Here is a 27,092-nt window from a genome sequence, read left to right as displayed (position 1 = left end):
CAAGTTCCTTTCCCAGTGCCTGAGCTGCCGCCTCAGGGCTTCATGCCCACCCAGCATGGCCACCTAGCCTCACGTGTCAGGTCTTTCCTTTGGGGGAAGCATTGTCCTCTTTTACCTTCTGTCAAAACCACATCCCCATAGGAGGGGGCCCGCATTCAGCCCTCGGTGGGGAGGAGCAGGTCTGCCTCTGTCACTCCTGTGCTCCATGGTGCACTCAGCAGCTGGCCGGACCGCCACGGCTCCCCCCCGGGCCTGTGGGGTCCAGCCCAGCCCCCTGGGCCAGTGCCTTCCCTGTTCCAGGAGTCCCCGATTTGAGGGGAGATGAGTGTGGCCTCTGGAGGCAGGCCTCCTCTGAGAATGTCAGCTCTGCATGACCTTAGGCGAGTCACTTCACCTCTCTGTGCCCCAGTTTCTCCCCTGGCAGAGCTGTTGTAAAGACAAAATTGGTTCATGTATGCAAAGTGCTTAGCCCAGCACCTGCTGTGGAAGTTGTCAGTAAATGTTAGCAGTCACTATGATGGTTTCCTGCCTCAGAGCCACGAGGGGCTGAGGAATGGCTTGGGTCAGGGCTCGCGGCCCAGCTCTGGCCTCCCAGACTGAGCCAGCAGCTTCCAGGCCCAGCAGCAGCTCATTGGAGACTCAGAGTGCCAGGCCATACTGGGGAATCCTAACGCAGAAGGTGGGCCAAGGGAGGGGGCTCACGCCTCAGCCTGCAGCCATCTGTGGCACAGGAGTCCCCCAGTCTCCCAGCCACGGGTTGGTCCCCCTGCGGCCTTCTGGTTCTCCAAGCCCCCTTGCCTCACAAGGCGCCCCTCAGGCCATCTCCTGCAGTAAGAATGCCCGTCAATCCTGCTGCCAGAGCACCCACAGTTCCTACTCCTCAGGGCCTCAGGCTCCTCAAGTATGAGAGGGCATAAAAACTCCCACACCACGGGATTAACGTCAGGGGAGGTCATGGATGGAGACTGCTCGGCTTTGGCAGCCAGTCAGGGCCAACTCTTGTTACTGCCTGCACCCCAAGGCTGGCGGGTCCTGCTTGCCGCGCCCGGGCTCCCCGCAGTGTCCAGGAGCCCAGGCTCACGGCAGGCATCAGGAAGGAGCTGTTGCCCAGGGTGGGCTGGAATGGACCGGGGAGCCCCGGGAGCTGAGAAGGGGGCATGATGACCGAAGCCTGTGGGTGAACAATGCTCACCCCAAACAGAGCTTGGATGAAGGAGGAAGGAAGAGAGGACGGGCTGAGCACACCCTGGGCCCCAGAGGAAGTTGAACGCTGGGCCGCGGTGTGACAGTTCAAGGCCCTGTGCACCACAGCTCCTCACCCCACCTCGCCGGCTGACGTCAGCGGGGAGTGCATGACCCTGCCCGCCTCCTCCCCCAGGCCCCGGATCTTTGAGGTGGGGGTCCCAGCCTGGGGGCTCCCACAGCTAAACTCTGCACAACCGGGCACCCAGCAGAGCTTTGCGTCTTCAGGTCAACTTTGCCCTGTCCAGACTCCTTTAGTAAAAGGCAACCAGTTAACAGCACCTCTTCACTCACCTGCACCACCTCACATCCCCCAGGTGTGCCCTAGAAGATATCTATTAAGCATCTACTGTATACAGGGTGGTTTCACCTCCATGAGTTCATTTAATCCTTCACAATACCCTGAGGTGAATATTCTATGGGTAAGGAAAATAGCTCAGAGAGGCTAAGTAACCTGCCTGAGGTCACACAGCTTGTAGGTGACAGAGCTGGCCTCCCAACTCAGGCTCCTATAGGTGAGTGAATTCGTGCTGGAGGAGCCCTTGGAGAGCCAGTGCAACTAGGCCTCTGGTTTGCCAAGGAGGAAATGGATACCCAGTGCCGGGAAGCCAGTGCCCTAGGCTGTGCCCTGGGCTCCTGGCAGAACCAGATAGGATCAGCAAACTTTCTTTTGGCATTAGATCCCTGGCAGGAGGGGCTCTGCCATGAAGCCTTCTTCCTTCACTGCCTTCAGGTCTCCACTTAGAGGCCACCACCTTAGAGAAAAGTCTGGACAGTCCTAGCTGAAGGAGGGCCCTATCATCCTCCACCTCTTAGCCTGGCTTTATTCTTTGCAGCACCTACTGTCATTTGCAGTTCTATGCATCACATTATTTATTTTTTACCCCCCACCCCCACCCCAATTAGAACGTGAGCTCCATGAGCTCAGGGAGCATCTACCTGGTTTCCTTGGATAGAACAGTGCCTGGCACAAATTCAACATTTTTTGTGTGGAATGAATGAAAGAATGAATGAAGTCAGATGATAAAGGAAGAGTCTTATGCTTTATGGGGGGATAGTTTAGCGTAAAGATGAACTTGCTAAGGGCAAACCAAATAGATAATTCTAGGTGGGGGTGGGGAGTGAGAAGTAATTTAGGAAAGAGAAGGGGCAGGGCCAGCACGCGCAGACATGAGGTCTGGCACATAGACTGTAAAGTAAATGGTGTCCCCTCCAGTTGTTCAGCTCTCAACTTGGACGACAATACAAGGTGACTCTGGGGATGGGAGGAACACAACAGTTTTGGCCCCTTCTGCAGACCGGAGGGGGTGAGGGAGCGAGGAGTCGAGGCAGCTCGACAGGTGCCTGCAGCAGGAGGAACAGGCTGTACCCACCATGAGGACGCCACGTGGTCGCGGTTAGCAGTCTGCCATCCGGTGGCATTGTCTCCACAGACGGTCGTCCAACCAGGGGGAGCGAGCGTTCTGCTGTTAGCAATCTCTAGTACCTGGAGCACCCCTGTGGGATGCGGGTGGGGAAATCACCCAGACATACCCCACAAACACACACCAAACGCTGCGGACAGAGATTATCACCACAGCAGGAGGGAGGGCTGTTTCCTGAGCCAGCAGGGAGCTCTGATGGCGGAGGACACTGTGTTCTGAGACCTCTCCACCGAGCGGAGGACTCGGTGAGGAGCCCGTCCCGGCCCCCTTCTTCCTCCTTAGTCCTACAGGCTGGGCACAACAACAATCACCCTGTGCTTGTGGGGCCGGTCTTCGATGAGTCACCTTGCCCACGGCGAGCTTTGCGGGGTGATGTTATCGGCTCCTCTGCTTGCTTAATTCCCTGGTTGACATCACCGTTGCCTGGTCTTCCCCTTCTCGGCACTGCAAGCCTGAAGGCTGGCATATCCTGGAAGAGAAGGCGGTAGAGGTCATTTGCCAAGAAGCTACCAGGGCAAGTAAATTGGGACCCTCAGTCACTTGGCCATTAGCACCAAGGTGCTTGGCCTAGTTTCTTGCTTTGCTGGACAGAGGTCTTGGTTTGCTTCCCGGGAAATGCTATCTGGAGCCTGTGTCTTTGGGGCGTGGTCCCCAAGGCCAGCCCTCTGCTGCCTCAGGCATCTGCTTCCAAGTTCTGTCTCTTGCAGACCTATCTGTGATGGGCCCAGGATTTCCCAGGCCCAGACCGGGCTGCCTGCTGGCCTTCTGCCCGCCTCTCTGTCCAGCCACTGTGCCCAAGACCCAGCTCCCTCAGAGGCCCCGGCTCCTTCCTTGCTGGTCTCCTGCCCCCACTCCTGAGCAGCCTCCTGGGAGCCTAGGCCTGTCCTCCTCTGCCACAGCCTAGCATTCCCTCTGGCCTCCCCTGACCTTGTCACCCTTCTCAGTGCTGCCCCGTGGTCAGTGGCACATGGAAGGTGCCGTGGAGTCGGCAGAGCAGTGGCAGGGGTGGCCACACACACGTGGCCGGGTGGGATGAGAAGGGAACGGTTCAGTCCTCTTCCCACACCGTTCTACTCTGGCCCCTCCCTGCCATCTGAGCTGGACAGCAGAGGGGTGAGGCGGAGAGGTGCAGAAGGGGCTCCACTCAGGCCACTGGGGCGGGACCTCAGTCCTCGATGGGAGGCTGGCCAAGCTTGGCAAGTGAGGGAGGCGGTGAGGGGAAGTGGGCGGGGCTGGGCAGGGAGCAGAGCCAACCCTTTGAACTGCCCAGGCAGCATCCTCTGTGGCCCCAGGAGACAGCGCCTCAAATGTCACTGCCAGAGGCCAGGGAAGGGGGAGGGGGAGGTTGCTCAACACCAGCCACTTTTATACTAATTATGTGACCAAATGAATTGTTCTTAGAAGGAAAAAGAAAAAAACAAACAAAAAAACCTCAAAACCCACCACTGAGGTCATTCCTATTACCCCCAGCAGCCAATGAGCAGATCCTGAGAACAGATAGCATACCTGGGCCAGGGCCAGCTCTCCCCCACTCACCCTGTGGCCAGAAAGAGCCATCAGTCAGCCTGGCCACTCTGCACCCAAACCCTGGCTGCCTCGGCATCCCGGAATGTCGTAGAATGCTGTTCCAAGTAAGAAGGGGGTGAGCCTAGAGAGAGGCCTGGAGGAGCAAGCCTGGGCTCAGCCCCACACACCCTAATCTCTTTGGGCCTCTGTTTCCCCACCTGTCAGATGGAGGAAACCACTGAGGAGTCAATGAGATAATAACTGTGAAAGTGCTGAGCGGTGTTCATTAGTCAGTGAAGAGGCGGGGGTCCTGCAGAGAAGGGAACAGGGAGTCAGGAAGAGCTTCAGAGAAAAGGACACACCTCGGTGATTTAAGAACGTTAAATCAGGTGACTCCTGCTCTCGACTCTTTTCGGTCCCCTTTCAGCCCTGACTTGTGTTCTTATTCGCTCTCGGGGGGGGGTGTACACCTTGAGAATGATGGGCACCAGTGTTGAACTTAGCCTGTGGTCTGCTCAGACCCCTGGATCCCTTTTCAAGTTCGAGAACGCAGGGTCCTCAGTTTAGTCTAGCAGGTGGGTGTTCTGCTGTAGTACTTTCCTCCTAGGCCACAAACCAAGCTCAAATTGTAGTCAACCCTGACTGCTTTCCTTAGTTGGAGAGTAGAGCCTGATTCTGGCTGTAGTTTGAGCACTTATCCCTCTTTAATCCTGAGCCCAAAGCTCACCTCCACTTACAAAGCCCACACACACATCAAACTCACTTACCCCAGACTGAACTTGTCTTCCTTGCAGTGGCCTCTTCCGCTGCTAGATCTTAGTTCATGGTAAGACTCCCCATCATGCAAGCCAGAGGCTGAGTCATCCTTGACCACCACCTTCTGTCCATCACATCTGATTAGCCGTCTCATCTAGTGGATTCTAACACTTCGGTATCTTGAGTTTTCATCCTTCCCCTCTCCCCTGCCCCCATTCTGTAAGAGTTGAGATACCCATCTCTTTCCTTAAGAACAGCCCGTAGAACCCAGTAGACCTCCTGGACCAAGCTCCACACAGCTGCCAGGGGACCGGCTGCTGACGGAACCCTCCCCTCCTGGAGGCTCCTGCCAGCCTTGCCAGCCTCATGGCCCAGCTCTGCGGGACAGGGACAGACCATGTACACGCTGGAAACGGCTGGGCTGAAACTGCTCATTAGGGTCACTCAGGCTGCTGAGAATGCCTTTCTCCTCCCTGTCAGCCTGGAGAGTGTCCTCCTCCTCCAGGAAGCCTCTCAGACTGGCTACGTCTGTGCGCGTTGCTCCTTCCTCGGTGCCCCGCTCTCCTCTGCTCATTGAGGGCTAAGCATGCCCTGCCTTGTGGCGCCTCCACGGCTGTGGCCACCCAGACCCTGATTCCACCAAGAGAGCAGTGGATAGTGCCAGGCAGACCTGGGTGGCGTTCAGTTTTGCCCGTTTCCCACTGGGGACACGGGACAAGTTATCTGTCTCCGAGCTTTCCTTCCCTTGTCTATCAAAATGGGTTAATACCTCTACCTGCTTCTCAGGATGGGTAATTGAGTCAGTCAGGTGCTTGGCACAGAGCCTGGAACACCACGGGAGGGTAGCAAATGGCACCCACGGTTTCCAGTGTTGCCACCCCTTACAAAGACGTAGGAAACAGTGCTGACACCTCAGCCCTCCTGTCCCTTCCCTAGAGCTCTCCTTCAGCTCAGGCCCTTCATCCCCTCTGCCCTTGTTCAGACCCCTCTGTTCATCTCCTTTCTGGCTGTCTGCTCTCTGCACCTGGACAAGGTCTTGGGCAATGCTTCCTGGTCCCCTTTTGCCATACCTTCCCCGCCATGGGGAGCTCTTCCTTCCCATACCACTACCCCTCTCTGCCCCTCCAACTGCTGTCCACGTGGGAGGCCATGCTCAATGTCAGAACTGTTCTCAGCCTGGGGTCAGTGTGGCTGCTGTGCTCACCTCACACATTGCAGTTGCCACGGTGTGCTCAACAAGGCCCCGAAGTTTGCCCCCAGCCATACTGGGAGTGCGTTGCTGAACTGGCCAGCTAGTACGCCTAGGTCTTCTGGCTCCAAAGCCAAGACTCTATCCAGTCTGCCCTGGTGCCACCCCCTTCGGTCTTTTTTGCATCTATGCGACTCAGTCTCCTCATCTGCAAAATGGGCACAATAATTCCTTCTTCTTCTTCTTCTTCTTCTTCTTCTTCTTCTTCTTCTTCTTCTTCTTCCACATCTGGAGGAAGGGAGAATGGGGTTAATCTGGGAAGTTGTAACGAGCTGGAGACCCTGCTGTGTACAAGGCAGTCGAGCCTGGACGAGTGTGTATGTGTGTGTGTGTGTGTGTGTGTGTGTGTGCGTGTGCGTGTGTGGTGGTGGTGGCGGGGGGTGCATATAACAGGACAGAACAAGTTTGGGAAGCTAGCTCTGCCTGCTCCCTTCCAGCAGTCCGAGCCCTGTGCCTGAATCCACAGCGCCCCCTGCTGGCGAGTCACCCCAGAAGCTCCCTGTGGGCAGCACCAGCCCTACACTTTGCTTTTCCCTAAGGCGACCCCAGGGAAGCTGTCGTCCCTGCCCTCAGGGTGCCCAATCTGAGGGTAGACAGGCACCCATGGCCCAAGAAGCCCAGACTGGGGGTGGCGAACCAGTGTGAGATGGGAGCTTCCTAGGCCAATGGTTCCCCATTGTCTGCCATAAATCCACTGAAATCTCCTCCTGAGAAAGGTCTACAGCTGGGCAGAAACCCAAAGAAATGGTCGGTTCCAAGCCCAGCAGCTACCCCTTGATTAGGACCACCAGTACCCCCACCACCCATGGACCATCTGGGGAGTCATTAGATGAGGGCAGACCCTGGGGAATGGAGGGGAGGGGCTGGTTAGGCCCCTGCTTGAGCTTGGGCTGGACCCCCTCATCAGTGCCCTTACCATCCAGACACATCCTCCCAGCACGGCAGATCCCAGACCACCCTCCCCCCCCTCCTCTCCAGACCTTTCCTCCCCACCTCCGCAGCCTCATTATCTCAGCATTTCCATAGCCTGATTCTGTGTTGGGTGCTGACTATTCAGGGACAAGCAAGGCCCTAACCGGTCCCCCAGAAGCTCAGGCATGGCACTGTTTCTCCCATCTTCCCCTGCTCATTCATCCGCAGCATCTTCCCTGTTCTGGAGGAAGGCAGCCATATGTAACACTCCCCAGATTAAGATCCAGCCAGCTGTGGCCACCTCTCCCCAGAAAGTCTCCACCATTCCCCACCCTGGGTTTTGTTTGCTGTTTTTGAGACTTTTCCCTCAAAATGTGACCTTCCCAGACTGCCGATACAAAGCGGAGATTGCATTCTTCCTCCTCCAGGAAGCCCTCCTGGATGAATCCCAGCCTCAATGATTTTTCCCTACTTCAACCTTTTTCATGATCTGCTGGCACACACTGCATTGTTCTGGGTACATTTATTATTCTATCTGCCCCATAGGAGCTCCAGGCCTCAGGGAGAAATAGTTCTGCCCTCTTTCCCTGTACCCCTGGCAAGACCATGCATGCTCCTTTCAGTCCACATAGCTCAGTGTTTTTCAACTGGGCATGGTTTCGCCCCCAGGGAAGTTTGGCAACGTCTGGAGATGATTCTGGTTGTCATGACTAGGAGAAGTGTGCCACTGGCGTCTGGTGGGCAGAGACCTGGGATGCCGTGAACCATCCTACAGGGCACCAGGCAGCCCCATGACAAAGAAATATCCAGCCCAGAATGTCAACAGTGTCGAGGTTAAGGAGGCCTGATTTAAATGAATTCACAGATTGAGTATTAAAATAGTGGCCAAGAAGGGGTAATGGCTCACGCAAAAGAAGGGGGCAGAGAGCAGGCATTTCAGAACGGCCTCTCCCCACATGGCCTTTTCAATCCCACACGGTTCGGTTGTGTCTTGCGTAAGTGGAGGCTGACCTTAGCCAGTGGAGGAGGAAGTGGGGCCTGTCTAGAGGACCCACAGGGAAGTGGGTGTTGCGTGGGGGAAGCTTTTGGGAGCAGGGAGTAGCTTGGCCTCAGCTTAGTCATCTGTAAAATGGGGATGGGTGTTCCCTTCCAGTTCTAATGGTTGAAGGTCCTAAACTGTGCCTTTTGGATATGGACAAATCCTCCCCCCCTCCCCGCACCCCCATGCTGAGGGGCAGGAGCCCTCCCTCGGGGCTGAGGGTGGAGTACCAGCCACCAGCCCCTTAAACAGATGTGGGGGGTTATTGTGGCTTTAATTGCCCTCCCAGGAGCAGCTGTAAGAACAAGAATGCTTTGATAGGCTTCATCAAAGCTGACTGGGTGGTGAGGGGGGAGCCTTCAGCTGGAAACAGCTGTTAGCCAGGCCCCCATGCAGAGGTGGAGGAGGTGAAAGGTGCCCCCCACTTTGGGTGGGACTAAGAATGTTCCAAAGACTGGTTACCCTGAGACAGCCCTCTCTAGAGGCTTCTCGGGGTTCTCCGCGCCCTCCTTGGGTGGGCTTGGGTGACCCAGGGCCCTTGGCAACTGAACAGAGGCAGCTCTTTCACTGGAGCTGGGCGTCTGGCTCCTATTCCCTAGGGCAGGGGTCCACACGGGGGTGGGGCGAGGCCAGCCCTCCCTGCCCCCTTAACTCCATGGAGTCTCTGGGCCTCTGGTAAGTGGGGAGAAAGGGCACCTTGGGCAAGTCTCTCCCCAGAGCGCACAGACCTGCCTCACAGGGATCCAGAGCTGTCAAGGAAAGGCTTGGTCTTTGAGGAGAACAAACAGGAACCCAAGCTACCTTGAAACCTCTCCGCCAGACAGCACCCCTTCAGTATTTTCCGCAGTCAAAACTGTTGCACTTAACAGCCACCTGGCACCCCCATCCAACGAACACCCAGCGCCCCCCCCCCAACTCCCAACTGAGTGCAACACTCGCTGGGGACAGCGGGGACATAGCCAATCTCAGCTGCATCCCCAGCCGTGCTACACCTGGGTGCTCATCCTGAACCCCAAATGTCCAAGGCCATTCAGCTAAAGCTTCTCCCAACCCTGACTCCTCAAGCTGCTGAAAACAAAACAAAACAAAACAAAACAAAACAAAAAATTAAAAAACCCCTGAACATGTTCCCCGAAGACCTTTGTTTTTCACATCAGGCTAAAGCAATAGATTACCTGAGAGCTGGATTCTCGAAAGATGTCACCCTAAATGGGGATGCTAATGATGGTCGTGGCAATTGCAGCCACAACTGTCAGCATTTCTCGAGCACTAACCGTCCCCTGGGAACTACGCTCTGCGCTTTACTTACATCCTTCATCCAACCCTCGCAACAGCCCGTGAGGTGGGAACCGTTAGCATGCCCATTTACAGGTGAGGCAACTGAGGCTCAGGGAAGTTAAAGAACTGTCTGTAGAGACGCCAGCATCAGAACCGGGGAGAGATCAGGTGGACACGTGGTGGGCAACCCGAGGGTGTGGGTCAGTGTGTATGTGGTCTGCGTCTGCCACAGGACCCCCTTTCGGGAAGACCCCCGAATGTGCTCCCACCCACACTGCCCGAGCTGCCTCATAGCTCTTGGGTTAAGCACGATCCCCTGACATTCTTCCCCACCAGTGTGGAGTGTGTGGTCAGACCAGGAGGTTCTGGGGCCTGGGGGTCTGGCTTCTGGAGAGAAAGTCTGGAGTTGGGGGGTGGTGCTCAGGCAGAGCTGGTAACCTGGTGAGCTGGAGGCCCTGGTTTTTTTTTTCTTTTTTTTTTTTTTTTAATTTTTTTTTTCAACATTTTTTATTTATTTTTGGGACAGAGAGAGACAGAGCATGAACGGGGGAGGGGCAGAGAGAGGGAGACACAGAATCGGAAACAGGCTCCAGGCTCCGAGCCATCAGCCCAGAGCCTGACGCGGGGCTCGAACTCCCGGACCGCGAGATCGTGACCTGGCTGAAGTCGGACGCTTAACCGACTGCGCCACCCAGGCGCCCCATTTTTTTTTTTTTCTTTTTTTTAAGTGTGGGAAGGATTCACACAATACAAACACAAATACGGGTATGAAAGTCCATACGCAACCTGATAAGGGTATTGTCACGGGAATTAAGACATTATAATGAGGACATTTCGGAATTCATAATATGCCTTCTTGTGAGATATCAACTCTGTCCCCAGTTTGACTGATTGTTAAAGCATAAGTCTGAGCTGATCTAGACTATGTGCATTCCAGATATTTGACACTAGCATTAATCCTGAACTCCCTGTGAATCAACGCTTTTATTTTTTTATTTTTATTTATTCTAGTTTTATTGAGAGATAATTGTATTAGTTTCACCCTGTAGAAGTTCAAGGTGCACAACAATGATGTGATATATGTATATATTGCAAAATGATTACTACAATGCATTTAGTTAACCTCCATCAGCCTTACATAGCTACACATTTTCTTTTCTTGTGGTGAGAACTTTCCAGATTAGTAACTTAGTAACTTTCAAATATACAATAGGGTTTTGGTAAACTGCAGTTACCATGCTGTGCTTTGTATCCATAAGACCTATTTTTTTTACAATTGAAAGTTTACACCTTTTGACCACCTTTGCCCAGTTGTCCCCCCGACCTCACCCTCTGCCTCTGGTAACCATAATATTCCATGTTTCTATGAGTTCTGTTCTTTTCAGATTCCATCTGTAACTGAGACCATACAGTATTTGTCTTTCTCTGTGTGACTTACTTCACGGGGCCCTGGTTCTAAGAGGGGCTGTGGACACCTTGGGAGAGAGGCCAGGAAGAAGGAAGGTGTGTCTAAGCTAGAGCTGGGTTTTGTCTCCATAGGGTAGGAGTAAATAGGAAAAAAATGCGGGGGGGGGGGGGGAAGCATAAGGAACTTTCTGGAAATCTGTGCCTTTTGCCTTCTTTCTGAACGTCCCTTCTCCCCCCCCCCCATCCCTCCTCCCACCCAGAACCAGGATCCAATTTCCTCTTTTTTTCAAAATACAACTCAAAACAGATTTAATCTCTGGGGATTGTTCTGTGAAGGAAACCTGTAGAGGCAAGTTGTCTCTGAACTTGTAAGATATAAATAAATAAATATATAATAAATAAATATATATATTTATATATTAATATTAAAATATAATTAATTATATTATGTTATAATTATAATATAATTAATTATAATTATATTATAATATAATTATAATATTATATATTATATAAATATATATTATAAATAAATATATATATATATTTCTCAGGAGCTTGAAAGTTCCCTTGCAAACCCATATTATATAATTAATATAATATAATTATAATATTATAATATATAAATAAATAAATGCATTTACATATATATTTATATTTATATTTATATTTATATTTATATTTATATTTATATATCTCAGGAGCCTGAAAATAAAAAGTCTATTTGGCATGTGAAGCCACTTGACTCTCTGGCTCCGGGCCCCCTATGTCCTGCCTGCAGTAGTCATCAGCGAGGGCCCTGTCTTGTAGTTGGTGAATCTCTCCCTGCCCCCACCCCATGGGGCCTTTTCAGAAATAACCACATGGCAACTCTAAATCTGGCAAGGGGCCAGCACCCTGTGGCCCACGGTGGAGACTAAGAAGGCAGATTCCTGGGCCTCCTTCCAGATGAATATATTGGAATTTCCTAGAAGCCCCTGGGGATCCTGCTGCAGACAACCTTAGCAAGGCCTCTCTGAGCAACCTTCGTCCACTAGCAAGTGGCCCTGTTGGCCGTGGTGGGTGCTGGGGGCCTTTCTTACACACTGCTTCACAGACTGGGTTTGCAAGGGAACTTGCAAGCTCCTGAGAATTGCCTCCCGATGCTTCAGTCATTCTGAAGTGAAGTCACATGTGATGGGGTGGGTGCTGTTCAGTGTGTGAAACATGTGACCCCTCTGGTGCCAGGTGTAGTGAGGGCACAGGGTGACACAGTATGATGTGCTGGGGTCACCTGACATGTGTTGTCCCAGCCTGCACTTGAATGGTGTAGGAATGATGCTCCCTGACCTCCCATCACTCATGGCCATGGATGTGAAACAGATGGTCCCACAGAACACCTGGGCCTCCCAGCCCTCTGGGACAAGCCATCTGTAATCCACCGTGGGCCACCTGTGTCTGTGGGCCTCCCTGCTAGGAGTCACCAGGCCAGCACTTTCAAAGCTGTCTTCTGAGCGACATCAGTATGTCAACGAATGTGAAAAAGCATTCTCCCACAAACACACAAAACTAGCAATATTTTCCCTTACAATTTATTTTGAAAAAAAAAATGTGTACGAAAAGTGATATAAATATGAATGCGCTTATCATCATGTGAGAATCCACCTTTACAAAATGGGATGCACTAGTGAAAGATGCCAGGAATTCATGCTGGGGTGTGCTCCTCACAATATGCTGTGATAGATGGTGAGATCCGACCAGAGTTGGGACCAGTGTCCTCTCACATATTGGAGGACTGTTACACTGGGGGCCCCCACACGTGGGCCCATGGGACATTAGAAGCATGACGGAAGTGTAGATCTGACAAGTGCTTGCTTCCCCTCTTGGGGCTTGGTCTCTTGGAACACTCTTGGAGAAGCAAGCCACCAACCTGTAAAGAAGCACAGGTAGACTAGGGAATGATGGGATAGCACCTGGAGAGAGAGCCACCTTGTGGAGGAGCTGAGGCACCAGGTGTTTTGGTGGGTCTTCCTGAACTTTCCAGCTTAGCCCAGCTGAATGAGTGTGCTGGAGAAGAACCACCCAGCTGAGCCCTGCCCAAATTCCTGACCCACACAGTTATTGCTGTGTTAAGTCACTAGGCTTTGGGGTAGTTTGTTACATAGCAATGGTTAATGGAGATGCTTATAGGAGGTGTGTAACAAACGTGTATGGAACGAGTGATTGGCAAATCACAGTGCTAATCCCTTACACTGGTCCTGCATACTCATTAAGTTGATCACAGGTACTTTCTGGTGTGATTCTTGTGATGGTTAATTGTATGTGTCAACTTGACCAGGCCATGGAGTACCCAGATAAGTGGACAAACATTATTCCCGGAAAGTACTTTTGAATGAAATTAACATTTAAATTGCTAGACCAGTAAAGTAAATTGCCCTCCATACTGTGGGTGGGCCTCGTCCAATCAGTGGAAGACCTGCATAGAACAAAACCTGTACTATCAGGCCTGACAGCTTTTGAATTGGGACCTCAGCTTTTCTTGCTTCTAGGTTAACTGGCCAGCCTTCCACAAATTCTTACTATACGCCATTCCTTATAGTAAATTTCTTTACCTGTAGATATAGGTATAGATATACAGATATAACGTACTGGTTCTATTTTGTTGGAGAATCGTGAAAAGTATAGATTATGGTACCAAGAACGGGTGCTGCTATAACAAATACCTAAAAAATGTGGATGTGGCTTTGGACCTGGGTAATAAGGAAAGGTTGGAAGAGTATCGAGGTACAGGCTAGAAAAATCCTGATTGCCTTGAAGGGACTGTTGGTAGGAATATGGACACCAAAGGTGCTTCTGGTAGAATCTCCGGAGGAAATGACCAAAATGCCAAAAGGAAAGGCAATCCTTGTTATAAAGTAGCAAAGAATTTGGCTGCTTTGTGTTCCTAGTGTTTTATGGCAGGCAGATCTTATGAGTGACAGCCTTGGATATTCAGCGGAATATTTTATTCTTTCTTTTTTTAATGTTTTATTTTTACTTTTTAAAACCATTTTTAAGTGTATTTATTTATTTTCAGAGAGAGACAGTGTGAGACGGGGTGGGGCAGACAGAGAGGGAGAGGGAGAGAGAGAGAGAGAGAGAGTCCCAAGCAGGCTCCGCACTGCCAGCACAGAGCCCGATGTGGGGCTTGAACTCACGAACCGTGAGATCATGACCTGAGCCAAAATCAAGAGTCGGATGCTTAGCTGACTGAGCCACCCAGGCACAGCTATTTTTACTTTTGAGAAAGAGAGAGAGAGTGCAAGTAAGGGAGGGGCAGAAAGAATGGGGCTCTGTGCTGACAGCAAAAAGCCCAATGCAGGGCTCGAACTTACAGTGAGATGACCTGAGCCGAAGTTGGAAGCGTAACTGACTGAACCAACCAGGTGTGCCATAGCAGAGGATTTTTTCTAAGCAAAGTGTTGGAGGGGTGGTCTGGTCCCTCCTTACTGCTTATAATAAAATGTGAGAGGAGAGAGAGAGAAATTAAAAGAATTTTTCAGCAAAAGGGAACCAGAACTTGAAAATTTAGAAAATCCTCTGCCTATCCATGTTGCAAAACATGAGAAAACGTGTTCTGGAGAAAACACTTAGGATGTGGCTGGATGATCATTCTGTAAAGATTATCCACAAATTAGTCAGCCATCTCAGCTGAAGCCAGGAATAGAGTTGGGATTATACCAGCAGAGGCATTGGCAGTGGGGACCAAAGGGGACAGAGAAAATGGAATGAAGTGAGGCTGTCCGATTTCTGGGATCTACAGGTCAGGGCAATAGAGGATCCAGCCTCAAACATGGTTGTCCTTCTAGAGGGGGGAAAGTGACCATGATGGTGGTTCAGAGATTATCAGAGCTGTCACGCCCATCTCCAGCCCAGGGAACAAGACTGTTTCCTCCTGGTTTCAGAGGGTAGGGCCACCTCCTCAGGGTCAGGGGGCCAGGATGCCAGCCCAGAGCTGAAGGGGCAGGACCACGGCTGAGGGTCATGGGGTGGGCACGGAGGGCAGAACATTGAGCTAAAGAAGATTGACCTGGAGCCTTAAGATCAAATGGAATTTGCCTTGTTGTTTTGGACTTGCTTGGGGACTCTTAACCCTGTCCTTCTTCCCAATTTCTCTCTTTTGGATGGGAACGTCTGTCTTATGCCAGTCCCACCATTGTGACCTGGAAGCACGTAACTGGTCTGGTCTCACAGGTTTGCAGATGGAGAGGAATTTTGCCTCAGGATGACTCATACTTTGAGTCTCACCCATACCTGATTTAGGTGACATTTAACGAAACTTTGGAGCTGGAATTGATGGATGGGTTACGACTTTGGGGCCGTTGGAATGGGGTGAATGTATTTAACATGTGAGAGCGATGTGAATTTGTGGGGGCTAGATGGCAGAATGTTATGAACTGAACTGTGTCTCCCCCCAGATGTTGAAGACCTAATCTGACGTGCGACTCTGTTTGAGAAGGGGACTTTAAGGAGGTAATTAAGGGGAAATGGGGTCAAAAGGGTGGGCCTTCTCTAATGAGCTCTCCCTTTAGCCTCGTGTGCACAGAGAAAAGTCCATGTGAGGACACAGCAAGGAGGTACAACTACAAGCCAAGGATATAGGTCTCACCAGAAACCACATTGACCGGCACCTTGACTTTGGACTTCCAGCCTCTAGACCTATGAGAAAATAAATTCCTGTTGTTTAAACCACCTAGTATGAGGTCTTCTGCTATGGCGGACACAGTTCCTCATGCCGTTGGTGAGGGAGGAGTCATGCACACTTGGATTTCAACTTCAGCTTTCACTGACTGACTCACTTGGCTGCTACTGAAGTTCTAGTACGTGTCAGGCACTGTACAGGCACCGGGTTTCAATGGTCACAGTGCCTGTCCTCATGGAGCTTAGAGTCACATAAGAGAGCTATAGCTTCACCAAATAACTACTCAAATAGACAAAATAACAACGGGGGTGAGTGCTGTAGGGGGATGTCACCTCATCAAGGAGGTCAGGGGCAAGTTCTTGAAGAAGTGACACCAGACCTGAGACACGAAGGGTGATTAGGAGTAAACCGGGTGAAAAGGGGAAGGAACATGCAGAAGGAACAGCATGTGTGAAGGATGCACCCACCAAAGAGGGAGTCGGTGAGTGTTCAGGGGACTAGAAGTGCATCCTGTCCGGCACAGAGAAGAGAGGGGCAGGAGGACAGAGTTCAAGATGACGCTGGATCTCTCGAGCTGGGTGGACCATGGCAAGACTTTGTCATAAGAGTGGTAGGAAGCCACCGGGAGTCTGGCGTGGTCAGACTTGCATTTCCAAAAGATGCCTGTGGCTGCTGTGTGGAGACCATGGAGGGGGTCGATGCAGGAGTCCAGGAGAGGCATGCAGAGGGCTTGGACCAGACTGGCAGCTACAGAGATGGAGGGAAGGGCTGGACTGGGGAGCTATCTATGAGGATAAAATAACTGGGCTTTGGGAGATGCAGGTGTGGGAGGAGTCAGGCATGACCTGAGTTCTCGGAGTCAAGCTCCGAGTAGTGGGTGGGTAGTGGTGCTGCTCACGAGGGAGAGAAGATGGGGAGGAAAGACAGGGAGGACCAAGTCAGGGGCAGGGGCAACTACCTACTAACGGGGTGAACTTAGGCAGGTCACTCAGAAACCTCTGCATGCCTCAGTTTCCCTATCTGGGATAAGTACTCTATGTGATGGGATGTATGTAGAGCCCAGCTCGGGGTAGCTGCTTCTGCACATCAGTGCTTCCGGTCTTTTCCTCTGTGAGGCGGCCTGGCCAGAAGTGATTATTCCCATTTCAAGGATGAGGAAGCTGAATCTCTGTAAGGCTGGAGTCTCGCCCAAAGTTGCACACCTTTAGAAGCAGGCTTACAGGGGGGTCGTGGGAAGACCCTTCCCTCTTTGCCGGCCTGCCTTTAGCATCAGCACGCAGGTCCCCAGAGCAGAAAATGTTCACTCATCAGGTGCACAGTCACCACTGGAGGCCTGGGATGGGGTGGGAAGAGAGGGCAAAATTCAGGTGAGACAGGCAATGGTGGGGAGGGGATAAGAGAGTGCTGGAGTGAGGGGCGGGCCCGCCGTCCACAGAGGGGCAGGCAGTCGAACACCAAATGCATCCAGTAGCCAACTTCTAACACGCAGGGAGTTCACAGAGTTTAGTTTTTACTCACATAAATTCCAAGATGGTGCTCTGAGTGGCAGGCAGCCTTCCCCCAGGCGGAGATTCGGGCACCTCGGCTCCTTCTGTCTCGGGGCTCTCCCGTCTCTTAGGCCATGTGGTCACAGCAGAAGGGGAAAGAAGGGTGGAGGAGGTACATCAGCTTTTTAACACCCTCAGCCCGGAAGAGAGACATGCTGCGTCTGCTCACACTCCATTGGCCACCTTTGATGGCACAGGAGGTGGGAATGTAGTCCAGAGGGGTGCCCAGGAAGAGGATGACATGAGTTTGGTGACCAGCTACCCAGCCCTGCTGCAGTAGGTCTGCTGCAGCTTGGCCAAGGGGTGCGGTACACTCTGGCTCTATTGGAATTTCCCCAGACAGGAGAGGACTGGCCCTAGGGTAAGTAGGGTGAAGGGGCCAGGCTTGATCCCAGTACACTGGCCGATGGTTGGCAGGGAGGACCCTTGATGGGTGTACGTTCAAGGGCTACAGAAATAGCCTCCAGCCAAGGCCAATGGGAAACCTGTCCTGAGTTCCTTTTGAGAGCTAGTGAACAAACCCCTACCAAAACAATTGCGGGCTGGTAGAAAGAGGGGCGTTGTGAACTTTAACTAGGCGTCCTCAATAAGGGGAAGGGACGTTTGAGCAAAGACACGAAGACGCCGAATCATAAGGATATCTGTAGAAGCGCAAAAAGAGAAGCAAGTGCAAAGGCCCTGCGGTAGGAGCAGGCCTGCTGTGTTCAGGGCCCCACTGCAATAATCACTGAGATGATGGTGATAAGAGTGAGTGGGGGCAAGGGGAGAAGTGGTTAGATTCTTGATCTCTTTTGTATGTTTATCCCTCCTTACCTCACTTCCTTCCTTTTTCGGTCTTCTAGAAAGGATGCACGAAGACACCCTGAGGTGTTTCCTCATCTAGACTGTAGGTGCCCTTTTAGACTGTAAACCCCATGAGGGCAAGGCCTGGGCCTGACTCCTCTCCTTACCCTCACACCTGGCACGGGGAGGGCCCATCGCCAGTGCCTGGCAAACATGTCTATGGAGAGACTGCACGTCCTCCCGAGTCATCAGATTTCATGGGGCTGAGCCCAGGCCCTGCTTGTCAGCATATTGCTCACTGATGTGGAAAGCTTTCCTGTGGTCCAGACACTCCTGACTCCAGTCTAAAGAGACCTTCTAAAGAAGGTCAGAGCATCCAAAGGAAGGAGATGCCTCTATGTCTTGAGCTCATAGTGGTAACTGCTGGGAAGACATCACTGGTTCTATTTTCTCCTGGATGTTCCCAGCTGCTGGTTTCCCAGGAAGTGACAGGATGCACAAATGGCTGTGCCCAGCAGGGGTCCCTGACCCCATGCAGTCTGGCCCTGTGCTCCCACAGTGCTGGGCGCCGCACAGCTCACTCACTGACTTGTGGGTGGGATCCCCAGTGGTTTTTGAGGGGCGTCATGAGCTTGGTCGTGGGGTGCCTTTTGCTCACTGTCCAGCCTTTCTTTAAGTGAGGCCCTTCCCTGCAACGCCCCTGCACCCCCCCCCCCCTGACTTGTACAGGAACTTGGATACAACTGACGTTTACAGCCCGGCAGGCCCTGGATTTGAGAGGGCTTCGAGAAGCCCTGAGGTCTTAAATTCAAAATGATGCTGCAGGCTTCCGGCTTTCTCCAGAATCGCATTCGGGGAGTCATGTGTTTCCTGTACTCTCGTGCCACAAATTAACTGCCTTTTCACTTTTCCCACAGGTTTCGCCTCTCATCCTACGTGGCAGGGTATCGCGGTGTAGCGGTTACAAACGTACGAACACTGGAATAGGACAGATGTGGGTGGGCGTCATAGCTTCTGCTCTCACCAGACCTCTGAGCCTCAGTTTATTCGTCTCTAAAATGAGCACAGAGTATCCACCCTGGGGCTTGGTTGTGAAGGTTAGTTGAGGTCGTGACATAATGCCTAGGCCCACAATAAATGCTAAATGTGAGCTATTACCCTGAACAATGACTCGAAGTGAGGTGGGGCTCCGGGCTGGCCAGCAAGATGCCGGCTCCTCATCTTGCTCCTCTTTCCGCCAGCCTCTTGGTCCAGTTCCACATCAGGCCAGAGGAAAATGAGAAAGCCTTGCACGTTCTGGGCCTTTGGGGGAGTCTGTGAATAGCTGAATCCATGAATGATGCCTCTGCAGGTGCCAGGGCCCGACAGCCCCACCCTCGCCCAGTGCCAGAGCGCTGCCTGCCAGACCCTTGTCAGCGGTTACAACCAGCAACTGCCTCCCGCTGCCCGAGTTTTATCAAAAGCTCAGTTGAGAGAAATGAAGTTCATGGGGGTTATTTAAAGGCCATGCATTCCATCCATTCTTCCAGATGAGACTTATCCCTGAAGCGAGTCGGGGCTCTCATGAAGCTGAGTTGCTCTCGGACCACATGATTTAGCCACCACAAAATCTTTATTATGTCCCTCCCTTATGATGGGGCTTTACAGAAAAGGGCTGGAGGAGTCCGGCTGTCGCCTTTATTTGGGGATGCTGCTATTGCTAGAGTTTGCTGCCTCAGTCAGCGCTCTCTAGAAGACCGACGGGGAGAAATATATTTTAGGCTCCAGTTCCTGGCAAAGCTCTGTGTCCTCAGAGGAATCAGTGGGCTTCTGACCTGTGGGCAGTGTGACTCACGAACCTGACCCCCATTCTCATTTTACTGGGGCTGCCAGGAAGCTCAGATTTGGGGATCAGTTTTAAGAACCCTTGAAGATCCCTTGACCTGTTACACAAGAGAGATGATTTCTTTCCAGATGCTGATTTCTAGCAGATGGGATTATTATTATTAATTATTATTATTATTATTTTGTATGTATCTTGTCACCTGCGTCAGGGCTCTGGTGGGACCGGAGTGGGAGTTTCTATCCTGGAAAGCAAGGGATGGAGAATTGGCCAGGGTGGGTAGGAGAAGAAGCCGGCAGGACATGAAGGGGAGGAAAGGGCACACAGCGTGGCGGCTGGGGGACAAGTCCCTGTCTAGGCCCCCGTGGAGATGGGGGCGGGGGAGGTCTGGCTTCACTAAACCGGAGGGTGTGAAGAGACATTTTCCATGAATTTAGGAAGAGAACTGCAGCCATTGCTCAACTTGAACTTCTCCCTGTGGCCCCCTCTGGCTTTCTGGGTATTTCTGTGATGTTGTGAAACACCGAAACTTGCAGCGTCTCCTTTCTCTTCCTCTTCGCTCCCCACCCTGGGCCCTCCTGCCCCCCTTTTCCCTTTCCTTCCCTTGCCCCCTCCAGCGACCGCTGCCCTCCGTTCCTCTGTGGGGCCCAGGGTGGCTGCTGAGCCCGAGGCCACCAGCCGTGCTGCTGGAGCAAACAGGGGAGGGTGAGGACTTCAGATCCCGGGAGGAAAGAACAACGACAGAGCAGAGAACAATCACGGAGCGCTCTACTCTGCGCCACACATGTAGGCACCCACGTGACCGCCGTTTATCTGGTTTATGTTTCTGCGTCCCACGCGCGCTTGCCTCACTGTCCTGGCGAGGCCCCTTCATCTACCTGTTTGTCCATCTGTCTAGTCCAGGGCTTCTCAGCCCCAGCGCTGTCGAGATTGGGGCTCAGGCACTTCCTCGCTGTGGGGCCTGTTCTGTGCACTGTAGGGTGTTTTGCAGCATCGTTGGCCAGGAGCCCCTCCCACCCCGTGGCAATCAAAAAGGTCTCCAGACATTGCCAAATGTCCTCTGGTGGAGGTGGAGGTGGAGGCAGGGGTCCGGGGTGGACTGTCCCCAGGTTGGGAACCACCGTCCCTTCCCCCTGTTCCTCACTGGTATCGCTCCCTGACCGAAACCTCTCCGGCGTATTCACGGGTATCCAGTTTGTGTTTCTTTTGGCAGCCCTGTTCACTGCCTGCTTGCATACTGTGCCCTGTTTACTCTTGGGGTTACCGTCCTCTTCCGACTGTGGCAGAGGGCGGTCCTCGTGCATTCTAGATATCGGCCCCCGGTTGCTTTGGGCTTGTAGGGCCCTCTCCCCTCTGTCGGTTGTCGCCTCACAGGTGAGGACTCACAGGCACAGAGCTCACAACGCTAGTGTGCTAGAGCCAGGACACAAGCCCAGGCCTCTGTTCCCGGAGCCCAGGCTCTCGACCCCTGGCCTCTAGCGATACCCCTGCCTTCCAAATAGGCCTCTGCAGGAAGGCAGACAAGATCAGGCAGTGAGGCTGTGGGAGGGGAGGGAGGCAGCTCGCTGGAGGTCACGCAGCACCACCTGGATGACTTTGATGTGACGCCAAGTGTCCGGGGAGTTGGATTCAGCCTTTGTTCTGGTCTAGGAATGGCCGAGTGATTTTGCTTAAACTCTGATAGGAGCCCCGGGCTCTGGTGAGCGGAGGAGGTGCGGGAAGGGCTCTTTGCTAGCTCTGCCTGGGCGGAGGATGTGCGGAGCTCACAGACTCAGAATGGGCGAATTTCTGGACGTGGGCTTTCTGTCCCAGGCCTCTATGGGCAGCGATGCCCTCTGTGCCCTGGGTGCTGGTGGAAGAGTGCTTCTTACCAGGCCCTGTGGATGATGGATGAGGGGGAACAGAGGGCACAATGGAGGGGCTTTGTTCCCTAAATGCCATTCACATGACTCTCTGACCTCAGGGCTCTTCCCCTTTCTCTTGTCTTTTTCTCCTTCACTGCATTTGGCTCTGCTATGGTTTTCCTTCTCCGTTTTTCTTTTCTCAATACACACAAAGCCCTCGGGGGGCTGGGGTGACCCCCAGGCCTCCTGCCTCTTGCTGAGGTTGGTTTCCAGTTCCTGGACTGCGGTCCTGGGGCCGTCTGCCCGGGAAGGGCCTGGGGAGGCCTCCGGGGCCTGGTTGGGAGCAGACAGGCACTTCTGGCTTAGAGCTTCAGCTTCACTTTCTAGGAGCCTTGTCCACACTGGTTCTAAACTCTGACTGCTCAGTCAGAACTACCGGGGTAACTTGCCAAACAGATTGATGACCAGGCCCCAACGTTGATTTTGTTGCTCTGGAGTGTGACCCAGGGATGGATATGATATAACATCTCAGATGATTGTGATGTGTGGGCAGGAGTGATTATGTGCGGCCCACTGTTTTCCTGAGGGCCAAGGGTCACAGAGAGAACACGGAATGCAATTTGGGAGAACTGGGTCTGGTCAGATAACCCTCGGCTCGCCATGTGTCCCTGGGCAAAGCCCCTTCTCTCTTGGGCAGGAGCACCCCACGAAGAGATGACAGATTTGTGGAATTTTAGACGTGGAAGGGGCCCAGAAAACCAGCCAATCCATCCTTTCGTTCTATGAACACAAGCACTGCGCATGTGCACATGTGCGGGGTGTGGAAGCGGATTGCCCAGGGTCCCACAGGGCCTCGCAGGGTCAGGCATGCAGGCCCGGCTTTGGGCTGTCTCCTCCCACTGACTACACTCTGCTGGGCCCCTCAGGGAGTTCTGTCTAGATTAGACCGTTGGGGAGACTGTGTCTCTGGGAGCGAGTACCGAGGGGTCTCCCCGCCGTTTATTGGGATGGGGGAGACTGACCTTCTAGATCCTGGGAGGCAGGAAGCAATGGCTGGAGCCAGAGGGACTGCTCCCGGCCTCACTTTGCAAGAGAACTTTTTGCAGAGCTGCTGACTTTTTGCAGCTGTTTTATGGGGCCTGTGGACCGAAAGGGGAAGTTTGGCTGCATTTAGAAAGTTGTCCACAAAGAGGAATGGCGGGGGTGGGGGTGAGGAGGGTGGCTGGGTTGCGGAGTGGGGGAGGAAGGTGGGTGATCTGGGAGAGATGCCAGCAGGGGCCCGAGGACAAGGGTTTGATTTGGGCCCACATGTTGTCACTTTGGGAGCTCTCGGGGTTGGGTGGGGTGGGGGTGGGGTGCTGGGGAAAAGCAAAGGGGACAGAAAAAGAAAGAAAAGAAAAGGAGGGGGTGGGGGAGAATGAGTTCCCGGCCAGGGAGCCCAGCTTTTTCTTGGATTGGAAGCAAACACTGAGTGTGCTGGGAGCACGGCCAGTCCTCCCCAAAGGCCCAGCCAGTGGTTTCCTCCAAAGGGGTGCGGGGAGATGGTGAGAGGTGCTGAGACAGAAGGAGAAGCTTTGTCAAGATGACCCAGCCCTACAGTGGGGCATGTTAAAGGAAGAACTGCCCCCTCCCCCAAGGTGGGCAGCTTGAGCTGTTCCGTCCCTAAGGCTAGGGATGCATCTACCCCATCCCTGGACTGACCTGGGGCTTGGGCCCCACGGTAGCGGCAGGAAGAATACTGGAGACATGACTGAAGATGTTCACACCGCAGTTTTCTGTTCCTGCTAGCAATCCCACTGCCTCGTACCAAGTGCCCCGGCCCCAGGAACCAGGGAGAAAAATGGAGCTCCCGATGACCACTCTGGTCACACTCTTCCTGCCCCCACCAAGCCCACAGTTCTCCCTCAGTCTCTGGCACCTGCAGGGTGCTACATTCTGCTGCCCCCATGCTGAGCCTTGTCATAGTGTGTACGTGAGAATGAAGGGACGGCGAGGGCATGGGGCGGACTGCAACTTTGACCCGGAGTTCTCGGCAGAAGATCCTGCCCCCGCTGGAAGTGTGCTGAGCAAACCTTCTTGTCCCAAGTGTCCCCTGCCCCCAACAAGACCATGAGGAGACGATCCAGCGGCAGAGATGATCTGCCCTAACGCTGACTGTGTCACACTGGCCACAGAGACGGTGTCACCGCTCTTCTCAGGAACATGGTAGAACCAGCAACCAGAGGGATCTGCTCTGAGGGAGGAGGGGAGGCCTACGCTGGTTCTGCCTTCCTGGTGAGCATCTGAGGCCAGAAGTCCAACCCTCAGAGCCTACTCAGTGTGCCCTTGTCACACGAGGCAACTCAACTCAGTTCAACAGGACTCTGTGTTTAATGAGTGTTCAATGAGTCTTTACTGAGCACCAGACATGTGCCAACCGCCGTGCTATGAGCTGGGGATGAGGAAGAGTGCAGACAGACATAGTCCCTGGTGGAGGCTACTTGAGGGCTCGTGCGGGTTCCATGAATGTACCCGTGGGGGGCAGTGGGAGGAGGCAAGGCCCTTACCTCTGTGGTCTCATTGGAGAGAAGAGATAAGATTCATACACACAAATGAACCAGACAGAGTTTGAATAAATACATTATTGTCTCTGGTCACCACACGTTGAAGTGGACATGGTCAGGTTTAGGCTGTGTATGTCTGTAGGTGCTCTGGGTGGGTCCTGTGGGGCAGCCCCACTGGGGCTGGGTTACTTTCCAAGCTTTGTGGAAGAAAGGATGGAAGAATCTGATTAGGGGGGCATCTGACTTGAAAAAAATCATCAGTTCTGACATGCGTGCACTGGACTGGCAAGTCTGTATGGACTCGACCGTCTTTCTTGGTTCCTTCTCCCCATTGGCCAGCCCCTCTCTTTCTCCTTCTTCCATTTCACTCAGAGCTGGAAACCTTCCATGGCCAATGGGAGGACGCCAGGTTTGTTTGAATGCTTACTGTTTACAAAGCACAGTGCTGACAACACAGGCCTTACCCTTGACGACTTTCAAACCAACTTGGGTCCACAAACTGCTATAACAGAAGATACTGAAAGCTGCTTGTAATGTGCATGAGTAGGAGTAGGGGACAACAGGAGAGTTGCGTCCCACCCCTGGGTATAGGATTTGGAATATCGATGCTGTGTTGTGGACATGCACGTGTTCACGCTTCCGGTTCCTTGTTTTTAATCTCAAACTTCAGAGAAATTATAAGACTATTACAAGTGATGTCTGTAAGCCTTTTCTAAGATTCACCGATTATTTACATCTTGTGGAATCGTTTAAGAACAAGTGAGAGCCAGTTTTGCTCCTTTACTCTTAAATATTTCAGTGTGTATTTCAAGGACATTGTTGTGTTTTGTTTTCAAATTCGAGTTAGTTAACATACAGTGTAGTATTGGCTTTAGGAGTAGAGTCCAGTGATTCCTCACTTACGTATAACACCCAGTGCTCATCCCAACAAGTGCCTTCCTTAATGCCCATCCCCCGTTTAGCTCATGTCCCCACCCACCCCTCCAGCAACCCTCAGTTTGTCCCCTAGATTGAAGAATTTCTTATGGTTTGCTTCCCTCCCTGTTTTTTCTTATTTTTTCAAGGACGTTATTTGACATAGTTGGTTTCCTTATAGCCGAGCCTTCCTCTCATTTCTAAACACCATCAGATCACTCCAGACCCTAAATAAAGTTTATTTAATGGCAGCCAGCAAGCCTGTTTCACCGCTGGGTGCCGTGCTGTTGGTCTGGCAGTTGGGGGCTGCCTAGGTCACAGGGGAGAAGTCTGCTGGCTTCACGTGGCCATGCCTGAGTTGGCCTGCCACCAGACAGCTGATCTGCCTTGGCTGAACTTCTCTCTTTCCCTTCACTTTGTTCTTGAGTTTTCGGTACATTCTCCCACCCACAGACGTGAATGTTGCACGATACTGGCTTTCTAACGTCCAGCATGGCCTGGCGGAAGCGGAGTGAACTTGGTTGGGCACCCTCTCGGGGCCTCGGATGCCGGCCTGGGCTCCTCTGAAAACACAGGAGGCTTCCTTTCCCTTATTCGTGGGAGGAGGCGCTACAGCCTGGCCTGGCTCTGAGGCCTGTGGTCTTGCTCAGGACCGGCAGTGTTAGGCTGAGGGAACATTTTCCAGAGTACCGCTGAGGGACAGAATGTCTCCATGATATGGGCTGGGATGGGCAGGGTTTTGGAAAGGCCCCTGCTTGTTCTGGGAGGTGTTCAGGATGCTGAGGTTTTGGAAATCCGTGGTGGCTGTTCATGACTGCTCCCAGCTTTGGGAGGAAGAATGAACGGGTGCCCATTTCTTTGGGTGCAGCAACAAGGCTGAAGCCCAGCACTGCTGACCTGGGACCGGGCCCTCTGCTGGGCCCTCCCCAGGAGGGCACTGGGCTTTGAAGGGGAACACAGCCTAAAGGACTGGACCCTGGAGTCATGAGATGCTGTTCACATCCAGCGAGCCTTGGCTGGAGCTCCACCGGCTCTGGCCTGGACACAAAGCAATGTGATCTCTGGACCTGCACTCAAGCGTGCCTCTGCTGGAGCGGCTTGGAGAAACCCCAGTGAACCCATGAAACAGAACATGCTAGAGGCATTTCACTAGGCAGATCAGTCCCACGCAAGGAGGGGCCGGGGAAAGGAGAGAACAGAGCGGGCCTGCACGGTCAAGAAATGCTCTGGCAAAGAGGCGAAGCCCCCCCTTCCAGCTGCCTCTCCCTTCTGTTGTGCTTTTGCACCCCACCAGCACAGCCAGTCCCAGCTCTGTTCTGTTGCTGGGGGCAGCTCAGTTTACCTCCTGGGGCCTGCTTCCTCCTCCGTGAAACAGGAAGCGGGGCACCTGCACCACCTTCCCCCGGGGCAGGGCTGAGAGGTGACCCCGATGCGGGTAAGCTTCGGAGGTGCTTGGAGACTTGGGAAAATCAGCCCCAGCCCAGACTTTGAGAGTCTGATTCTACACAGGGATTGTTGTGAATGAGCTTCCCTGGTGGTCCTTGGAGCAGAAGCCAGGTGACTGCAAGGTCTTCACATCCCCAGTCCCTGACAACCCCAGGTTCCACAGACCCAGACCCAGGCCTTTATTCCTTGACGCCTTCTGCCTGCTGTCCCGGAAGGCCCGGTACAGGTGGGGGCGCCCTGGCTTCCCACCCGTGGGCTGTCCATGCGCCCCTCCCACCCTGGAGAGGTGCCATGGTCAGGGTGGCCTGAATGCACCCCTTCTCCTTCCTAAGAACCAGCCTCAATGCACCCATTACCATTTCCATGGCGCTCTCCTCCAGGGCCCCATGGAAATCGCGAGGCTTTCTGAGGACTTGTGCAGACTTCAGAAAAGACCCCGGGCCCCCTGCCCACCCCGGGCTCGCTGGCCGGCTCTAATCCGGCTCGGGGCGCTGAGACAGAGCTCCCTCTCTCCTCCCGGCCTGGCCGCTCACTCTCCCACAGAGCTGACGTTTCTCTGCGGCCCAGCTGGCTGCAGTTTTTAGAAATAACAATATCCTCGGGGGGAGGAGCGGCGGGGTGAATGGGCGCCTTTGTCCGGGGCCCTGTGAAGCCCGATTAATTATGCGCTGCGGAGCGCGGGGAGCGCGGAGGCCGGGCCCCCGGCGGCTGAAAGGCCC

General features: G+C 53.1%; 2 long non-coding RNA genes across 2 annotated transcripts; one reads left to right on the top strand and one right to left on the bottom strand.

Moving 5' to 3' along the window:
• Nucleotides 1-2,266: 2,266 nt before the first annotated feature.
• On the bottom strand, nucleotides 2,267-4,177 carry LOC109498146. Its single transcript, XR_002154785.3, has 2 exons — nucleotides 3,594-4,177; nucleotides 2,267-3,135 (listed from the first exon to the last, which is right to left on the bottom strand). It is a non-coding gene; the product is annotated as an uncharacterized LOC109498146 (long non-coding RNA).
• On the top strand, nucleotides 2,367-18,950 carry LOC109498147. The gene is made up of 3 exons (XR_002154786.3): nucleotides 2,367-2,911; nucleotides 15,250-15,304; nucleotides 18,721-18,950. It is a non-coding gene; the product is annotated as an uncharacterized LOC109498147 (long non-coding RNA).
• Nucleotides 18,951-27,092: the final 8,142 nt, after the last annotated feature.

This window comes from Felis catus, chromosome A3 (genome assembly GCF_018350175.1).
Source record: "Felis catus isolate Fca126 chromosome A3, F.catus_Fca126_mat1.0, whole genome shotgun sequence".
Taxonomy (NCBI): domain Eukaryota; kingdom Metazoa; phylum Chordata; class Mammalia; order Carnivora; family Felidae; genus Felis; species Felis catus.
The sequence above is the reverse complement of the archived record's forward strand: the minus strand, read 5'-3'. Positions and strand labels throughout refer to the sequence as shown.